Source organism: Limanda limanda, chromosome 16 (genome assembly GCF_963576545.1).
Source record: "Limanda limanda chromosome 16, fLimLim1.1, whole genome shotgun sequence".
Taxonomy (NCBI): Eukaryota; Metazoa; Chordata; class Actinopteri; order Pleuronectiformes; family Pleuronectidae; genus Limanda; species Limanda limanda.
In genome coordinates this window covers 21214509-21224595 of record NC_083651.1, presented here as the reverse complement: position 1 = coordinate 21224595, position 10087 = coordinate 21214509, and positions in this window count along the sequence as shown.

Genomic DNA, 10087 nt, shown 5'->3' with positions numbered 1-10087 from the left:
TATGTTATGTGTAGACAGGGGCATAGGGGGCATAAAAGCTGTCTGATGCTTCCATGTTGTTGTTTTTGGGACTGCTGTACAGAGGTGAGGGGTGTTTGCCCTCATGCTGACATCAGGCCTGTCACAAACTCTCTGCTTCTGCATTCCCATCACGTGAGGGCCAGTTTTGTCTGCTGAATATGGAGAGTGTCTGTTTTGACGCGGGTGATAGAAGCACTGACAGGGGCAGCTTAGCGAGAAGCCTCTCATCCTGACAAGGCTGGGATGCTCTGGGCAGAGGGGCAGGGGCTCGGCCGACACGCTGTCTCATCTGGAAGAGACCCATCTCTGCGTTCCACCCAGCCTGGGTCAAACACACCCATCCATCACTGCCCCTCCCTTGTTTTCTCCCAGGGCTTCCAGACGTATTTTGCTGCCATTTTTCTCCCCCCACTCTGTGCCGTCAGTCAGGGATGGCTTTGCAGTAATATAACTGACACCGACTGGCGTTCAGGGAGTAATGAATAGCCTGGCTGGGTCTATCAGGAGGAGCAACAGACACCCTTTCATGCTTCCCTCCTTCTCTTTTGCTTTCCCTCTCTTTAGCTGTGTCTCTCTATGTCAGTTACCACCTTTCAAACTAATACAGAGCTAGGTGGACACATTGCAAATGTACGTTGTGGTTAGAGACGAAACGGTGTGTGAATATTGTTAAAATGTGCTTGGTGCACAAATTGAGGTAATTTCACAAAGTTTTATATTTTAATTATATATTCATTTTATACAGTACCAACCAAATCACCACAGTAATTATGGTATCTTAAGATTGAAATGGTCCAACTAACCGGCAGTAAAACTGTGAAACCTCCCTAGTTGTGGTAAAGAATAATGCCGGTTATTTATCATTATAAACTACCTAAATAAAAGAGGTGACTGCAGGTCTCATCCCATCTATACAATCAGTTGGTTATGGAAACACTCAAATGGTCGTCCTCTATAAAGGCTCTATTCCCTCTATCCTCCTCCTCTTGCTCCTGCACTCCGACTGCACTCAACCTCCTACCCAATCAGTGAAAGGTGACTTTGGGGGTGTTGAGGTGAAGCTTGTATGTCACTGACCCCCCGCAGTGTGATTGGAGCCTCTCAGTGGGGCCTCTTCAGGGGCAGGATTGTTGATTTTCTCCTAAATTAACAACAATTTGACTGGGCACACACTGCTCACCTCATCCCAATAAACAGGGCCAATTAACTGATGATAAAAAAAAATATATTGTATTGATAAATTGAATTATATCACACAGTTATAGCTTCCACTAACCACTGACACCAGCAGAAATACATCACCTCTCTTTATCTCTCATTCGCCACTAAATCTCTGATTTACATTTTCTTCCTTTCATTCTTCCTCCTTGAACACTATTACACATTCTTATAGCACCAGATTTTATTCATTTGCAAACACTTCCATCACAGAATTGGTACTTGGTGTTGTTTGAATGACTCCTCCTGATAAGATTGTTTCTTTTCACCAGTATTTATACTGGTCCACTCCTTTTCTTTGTTGATTGCGTCCTGCATTTGTTTTCTTCCTGACATTTTGCCTCTGCAGACTGGCAGAACCATTAATAGGTTTGACATTTTAACATATAGCTTTGACATTTTAATGTAATAACGTGGGAACTGAACCTCTCAGATTGTTCTTTTCACTACCAACAGAAAGGGGTTTCTAGTAAATGACCAAAGCTTACATTTCTGAGAGGTGACAGAATGTGTCATTATATTCTGAGCTGCTGTTAATAGTGTTGACTCTTTACAAAATAGGTTAATGGCTAATAAAGCCAGTGTCATAATCTCAAAAAGAAGTAATCTGTCAGTGGTTATATATAATGAATCAGATACCAATGTTAGAAATTAAAGATTAATCAGCTTTTTATAATTTTCATGAGAATATTATTAATTAATCAGGTTAATCATTTGGTATTTTTTTTAATAGTTATTCCTGCATTATTAAATAAAACTTTAAAGCTATGTGAAGTACTAATGTGCAGTAATTAGGAAGATCTGCTGGAAGTAGTGGAATATAATATTCCCAATCAGGTTTTCATTGTTGTGTAATTCCCTAAAACTATGTGTAAAGCATAAAGCTAAACATTTCACACAGATTACCACAAACAAATTAAAAGTAATACACCTTCAAAAAAGGAATAAGATTATAAACAAAAGGAATAAAAAGCTGACCAGACTCCTGAAAGACGCAGCTTTTTTTAATTTATTTTTAAAAGATTATAGCATCACAACAGTCCTAAAGTGACATTTCTGTCTGACAGATATTAACTTGTATAACAGATTAGACTTTTTCTTTAAATTTAATTTGATTTGTATGTGTACATAAAAGTACAAGTATGCCAGGACCAGTGGAGGCCCCATACAGATGATCGTCTATTATTGATGATGTCAGCGCAGCATCCTGTCACCTGAGCCTCGATCAGACGAATCCAAACTGCATAGATGATGTTTGATCTCAGCGATGATCTGACTCCCAGGAGGCAGAAGTCAAGATCCTGGTCTGAAGTCAAAGACAACAGACCAGGATCAAGTGCTTTTGTGGACACTTCTCTAAATCTGTTTTTAACCCAGGTCAGACATCAGTTGTTGCTTCGCCTTCAATCTCTCACACTTGTGTTAGTAAATAAACGCAGACTTAGTAAATGCAGTAAATGTATGGTTTGTTTCAATGTGCCGCTGTGTGAGTGTGTGTGTGTGTGTGTGTGGGGGGGGGGGGACAAGTGAGGGATGGCTTGATTAGGAAGAGAGAGTAGTAAGTGAAGCAGTTTTCTCTTCCGTGCCCATAGGCTGACAGTGTTGTTGTATATAAATAGTTTGGTGGCTCAGCAGGAGAACAGCACTTCATCAAAGACCACGGGCACAACCTGCATCCGTCTGCACTTAGGCTGGTGCTCAGCTTTGATTACAACAAACAGTCTCCTCCTCCTCCTCCTCTTCCTCTTCGTCCCCGCTCGGCTCCACTTGTTGTCCTTCCCTTCTTCATCCTCACGGCACATTTTGCATATCCTGTACAGATGTTGCAAACTCATTGATTTGTTTCCTCCAATGGTAGAGTTGAAGCCAGGATGTGGTGTGTTCCAAGATACTTCACGTAACAGCATTTACATAAGTCAAAGGACTTTGCTGAGCATTTCTAGTCTGTTTAATGGCTATTATTTATTCATTTGAAGTGGTGACACAATATCCTGTACATGTGCTGAGTGAGATGGCTGACATGCATTTCCCCAAAAGCAAATCAAATCAGTACTGTGACAGAAGAATAAGCATAACTTGTTGGTTACAGATTTGTGATCTAGTATTCCAACTGCATCTTCTTAAGTCCTTTTTATTTGGACAAACTACAAGTGAAATAACTTTAATTAATTCAGATACAACTCATGTAGCCTAAACTTGAACGACATTGACATTATATGACGATATGATGTTCTACTTTCCTAAGTGACAAGCTACAGATTAGTTGTTGTGAAGTTCTCTGAGGCAGTTCCTTTTTTACAGGAAAATAACGGTTTCCTTGACTCAGGATTTGTCCGTCAGGGGTGTCAAATCCAAAATCCTTCCACACACTGATTCTTGGACAGTTTGGTGTCATGATTTAAATTTCAGCACGCCTCTCTAGTTTCCTCCATCTTGCATTGTAAGCAGGAGGAAGGTTGTTTACTGAGGGTAACAGGGCATATCCAAGTGACAAGTTCTTCACTGACGCTCTCGCTCTAGAACAAGGTGAGCCATTTTGTGTTCACTTGTTGGAGTTTATTTTTTTTAATCTGACGTTGGTACATTTCTGAAAATCGCGTAACTGGGAAACTTATACAAGATTTTTTTTGTCACACATACTGTATTTTTCCAAGTATGAACTGAGGCAGGGTTCGTAACCAATACTGCCAGCCACCAGGTGGCGATCAATACAGTTTGGCTTCACTATTGGGGCGCTGTCATGTCGTCCATCGTTATATACAGACTATCTTCTTTAAACTCAAAGTGACTAATACTGAATAACAGGTATGTATGTATTAAAATAGGACAGCTGCTTTAGAAACTATGTCCTCATCAGTGAGTATGTTATTTTTTCTTTACCAGTGTGTCACCATGGAGGCTAAAGTACCCATTCAGTCAGCCTAGCCCTGAAATGACAACCCTGTTGAATGTATGGTCCTTTTAAAATGTCAACCCAGCACATACATGCAGATGCAAAACATGCACGCACGCACACACACACACACACACACACACACACACACACACACACACACACACACACACACACACACACACACACACAAAGACACACACACACAACGGTTGATTTCATTAGCACAGTGGCTGCTGGCTCAGAGAGTGATGAGGTATATGGATTCACCAATGACAGCTGTTTGTTAAGAGTGACTGAAATACTGCCTCCTCCCTCGCTCTGTTTCTCTCGCCTCACGCTCCTTCTTTTCTCTCCATCTTTCTCTCGCTTGCTTCTTCTCACTCATCATCAGTGTGTGTGTGCATGTGTGTGCGCGCGTGTGTGTGCATATGGATTCTTGACCTTCACCGAATATATTTCATTTGCACGGCCTCAGCTTCAATCAGAGCTAATGGAAGTGCTGGCTGTTGCTCAGTTCATTTCTGCTCCTGAGCACAAGTCCAGCATTGCATGCACACAGCGTGTGACGTAGATGTAATACAGTCCCTTCACACAAGCTCAGCATTCACACAAAACTGTAAACTCATCAAAAATAAGGCTACACAAGATAAGTGGTTTCAGTTTTGTTGCATTATTGTGGAAATACCGGATTTAATGCTACATCTAAATGTTGTAACAACCAACGCTCCACGCTCCAATGTGGGAGGTTATGTCTTCAGCTCTGTCTGTTTGTTGGCTGGTTTGTATGATTGTTTATAAGCAGGAGTTTTCACAGATTTCCCAGTGAACCATTCATAGACCAAGGGAACTGATATCTATGAATGTGTTCAATTTGCTGTAGCTTGATTGAATGTCACGGGGGGAGTCTTACTGTATATATACATGTGCTGTAATTTTATATTTTTGCTGAACTTGTAAACTGTATTTCCTGTCTTCAGCTCGGCAGCTCTGCAAAAACAATGGCTTCTCATTTTGTTTCTCATAAGAAAGGCCTGGTTCATCATTAGTGTGCTGGCTTATCGTTTAATGTTAGCCCCTCGTGACACCTAGGAGGATGTGCTTAAGCGTAACATGTCATCATGATGAGAGCCTCTCCACCTCACTGTGGTGACAATTATGCCTATTTAGCAATAACCGAGGCACCGCTCACTGTTTTTTCCCCAGCATTTAAGCAGCATCAGTCACTGTCAGGAAACTGGCTCTGAATGGTGAGTGCTCCATTAGTGGAATTACAGCAGCGTCAGAACACTGCAGAGAACAAGACAGGGGAAACCACACAAGAGAAGTTCTTCATAAAGACCATGTATTAATCCATCAGTTATGATATGGATTCTCCAAATGAGCCAACCTTCAAACACGGTTCAAACCCACAGGCTGCAATAAGGTGCAAATAATGCGTCGTCAGACACAGTGATTAGTGGGGAGCTCATGCTGGACTGACTGGAGGAATACGTCATTCAAGGTATGGGTTTGCACTCTAAGTGGATTTGGCAGTTAGAGAAGAGAAAGGCAACATACACATTCAGACTACATGTCCACTCTGAAGCAGTTACATTTGACTTACATCTTTTCCCTCTTCAATTTACCTCAAACCTGATTTACAACTACCAGTATCATGTTCCATTGTTTCCTATTAACAAACATGAATTGTTTTTCAAATATTAACTATGACCAGCATCTTCATCTGAACATAATAAATATGTTTACCAGCAAGCATGTTCACCAACAATCATGTTATGTATGTTAACACCCTTGAGATAATGTATCTTTTGATTTAGCGATATGCATATATAATTAGTTTGGGTATGAGGAATTTAAATAATCTTCATGAATAGATTCACACTTTTTGTCGGGACAGGTAAAACACAGAACTTAATTAATCATTATCGATCTTAAATAGGCACATCCACTACAGGGATTTACAATGAGTGTAAAGTTATTAGTTCAACCAACCAGTCTCATCAAAGGGCAAAAGACCACACCACCGGCTAAGATTAAAGCTCAGCTTATTTCATAAATAATAAAACCATGCAAGATCCTACTCAAATAAGGGGAAAGAATTTGGGTTTGAGGCAATATTCTTATGTCTCCATTTGGAGATAGAGGGGGGGGAACAGTCACTGTCCTACTCGCAATGAAGGAGGCCAAAGGTTAGCTGATTCCTCACAGTCCTCACAGTGGACATTCAACATCACTTTATGACAGTCAGCTATAAATCATCCCTGAGGACAAGGCAGGCAAAACCTTCAGACTCAGAGGAACACATGATAAAATAAGAGACCAACAGATAGTCGAATCTTCAACCAATCAATCAATCAATACAAAATTTTGTTCGACATCCCTGTCCTTAACCTTTCTCCCAGGACGGACAGAAGTGCAATATGTATTGTACACGCACACAACATAAATTAGGTGAGAGCCCTCTCAACATTCATATATTTACCTAAGTTCCTCCATGCAAACAAAAAGGGACACACAAGCAAATGAGAGACCACATTGTTATCTGCATGTGGCATAAATAAACTCCACACTGACATTCCTCTCTCCCTGATCACAGTTGTCCCTGATATTACATTTTGTAGTGAGTATGCAGAAACTGCTGAAGGAGAGAAAGTAATTAAGAAAATCTCCTAAGTGCAGTCCTTGGAGGTCAGATACCCTGAGCACCTGCTTAACCAGGTTTGTGAGGTCAAGGGTGGAGTGCTAAGTAGCTCAACACACCTGACGGACCTGGAGAAGCATTTCTTATTGACCTCCACAGCCAGACATCTCTAATCACACACCGGACAAATGGACCTGAACACTGTGAAAGCCTTTTTCCAATCACACCCTGTAACCTCCTTCATTACTCATCCCGAAAGTTCCTCTAACTGATAACACCTGTCTGGTTTTTGGTGCCGTATGAGCATCATACACACATTTCCAGAGGATTTCTTGTATTCTTTCTGTCAGTGCATGTATGTGTGCTCTGATCAAGATGAACTACTGCACGGGCCCAAATTCAATTCAGCCAGGGCCAGACATCAATAATATATTAGTGGAGCAGTTAGCGGCCTAAAGATATCAGTATTGATCTCCTACTTAGACTCAGCTTGTTTGGACTCAGAGACAAATAGCCTCTGTGCCTCTCTCGGGGAACCCATTTCATTTTAAAGAAATACTTACTCGACACTGTTACTACGTCTCTGCTGCTTATGTCACCTGTATCATCTGGTGTAGGTAAAGGTGACATTAATAGAGACTGGAAATGGGACGAGGAGCAGTTTATTTGTCTTTTACAGCCAGTCATTTCATTGTTCTGTATTTATTCATTATCATTTACTGCACATGAATTGAATTGACAGGCCACAGTGGAATCCTGGAGGTGTTCGTGCTTGTCTATAGTTGTCAAAATAACGTGGACTTTTCCATCCGACTGATGGAAAGAGCTTTCTCCAGATGTGCGTGTGTGGTTTCCCTCCTATTTTGAGAACTAGTCAATCATTGCCCCTCGCTCTCTCGTCCGCTGTTGTTGTCTCTGATACTTGCTCTTTGTCAAACGATCAATGCTATGGGGAAGCTTTTTAATGGAAAGAAAGGGCAGAGAACCGGCGAAACCCGCCTGATCAAGGTTGCATGCTAATTATGGCATTTATCACACATTCTGTGTATGCAGCATGGCCTTTTTCTTAGAAGAGGCCTTTTTCCTCCATTTTCCTTTTTCTTTTTTTAAATAAGTCCTTTTTCTCATTGTACAATATTACTGACAAAAATACAGTAAATGTCTGGAACGCTGTTTCAACCTGGTTGTTATGGATTGTATACATTTGTCTACAGTCTGTTCATGTATGGCAGAAAGTGGATACACACACATTTGTAAAGCAAGAAAAGAGTTGCTGTTGTTTCAGGTGGTCTGTGCCATTCTTCTTATTTTTAGCCCAATCGTAGACTCACTGCAAAGAAAACCAGATTGTATCATATACAAAATCTATTAGATGCTGTGTACCAACGCTGCCATCTTGTGCATTTGGAGTCTGGACAGTAGCAAGAGACGTGGTTGTGAGGTCTCGTGATCTTTAAGCCAATTGTTATTGCATCAAATAATTAACTAAAACCAGACATGTGTGATAAGAACTAACCTAGAATCTTTGAGAAAAATGTATCTGGTCCATGTCCCATCTGTTCACATAGATGAGGCGAGGGTTACAACCTAGATTGCAGCCAGCTAACAGGGGACGATTATTATTATTGCGCTGCTACATCAGCATCCATTCTGGGTCAGCTTTTCTATCTGGAGCAGTCAGTCCTTTTGAAATGACTGGCCTTTTGGGCCTCTGTTTGTACGTGTGTGTGTGTGTGTGTGTGTGTGTGTGTGTGTGTGTGTGTGTGTGTGTGTGTGTGTGTGTGTGTGTGTGTGAGTGTGTTTGTCTTTTGTTTTTCTAGCTTCATGACCGTCTTCAGGGCTTTATCCATTTAGCTTTCCACTCTCACTGCTCCAACTCAAAACCCACATAGTAACACAAATGATGCACTTTGCTTATGAATTTCGAACACAGAAAAACAAGCACAGAGTAAAGAGATGCTGTGTTTTGAAGCTGAAATCACTGACGTTCTCCTCAGCTGTGATATATATAATGAACAGATCATTAGTAGTCATGTCAGTCTTAACACCCGTTATAAAACTGGTGTATTACCATAGTCGAAACTCTACAATTATAGTAAAGGAAGAACAAGAATCTTAAACAATCTCCATTTCATTTATCTAAATTTAAGGGCCATTCCTGTGCATTTGCAAAGGGTTTCCCAATCCGTAACAGGGGCAATAAATGGATTAGCTCATGTTTGATTTAATCACCGTTCCCTATCCAGAACAGGTAATCTGATTATCGTCTGCTGCTTCCTGAGCAGAGTAGTGAGAGACATGAACCGGAACTGCAGTGAGTAAAAAAAACACAAAACAACTGTTAGTGAAATGAATGGCTGTTTCGTGTGTTTCTGTCAAGCTGCTTTCAGACAAAAACTGAAATCCAGATAAATGTCTTGAAATCTTCCAGAGGGGCTGTATGTGAGAAAGCAGATGTCTGCCCTTGGTCTGTCTGTCTATCTATCTATCTATCTATCTATCTATCTATCTATCTATCTATCTATCTATCTATCTATCTATCTATCTATCTATCTATCTATCTATCTATCTATCTATCTATCTATCTATCTATCTATCTATCTATCTATCTATCTATCTATCTATCTATCTATCTATCTATCTATCTATCTATCTATCTATCTATCTATCTATCTATCTATCTATCTATCTATCTATCTATCTATCTATCTATCTATCTATCTATCTATCTATCTATCTATCTATCTATCTATCTATCTATCTATCTATCTATCTATCTATCTATCTATCTATCTATCTATCTATCTATCTATCTATCTATCTATCTATCTATCTATCTATCTATCTATCTATCTATCTATCTATCTATCTATCTATCTATCTATCTATCTATCTATCTATCTATCTATCTATCTATCTATCTATCTATCTATCTATCTATCTATCTATCTATCTATCTATCTATCTATCTATCTATCTATCTATCTATCTATCTATCTATCTAGCTATCTATCTATCAATCACAACAGAGTGCCCTGGGATTGCTGGGTACTATAATTAGGTTTGTTGTGCCACTGGATTCACCTTCTCTTGTTGATTATCCATTATTAATTGATTAATGTTAATAAGTAATGTGACTGTTCAATTAGTGATCACTTATGGGACCATGGGAAATACTCGGGCCAAATGTAATCTTTTCTGATTTGCTTTGCTGAGGTTGTAGTCATCCTGTTGCTGGTTTTACACGCACGCACGCACGCACGCACACACACACACACACACACACACACACACACACACACACACACACA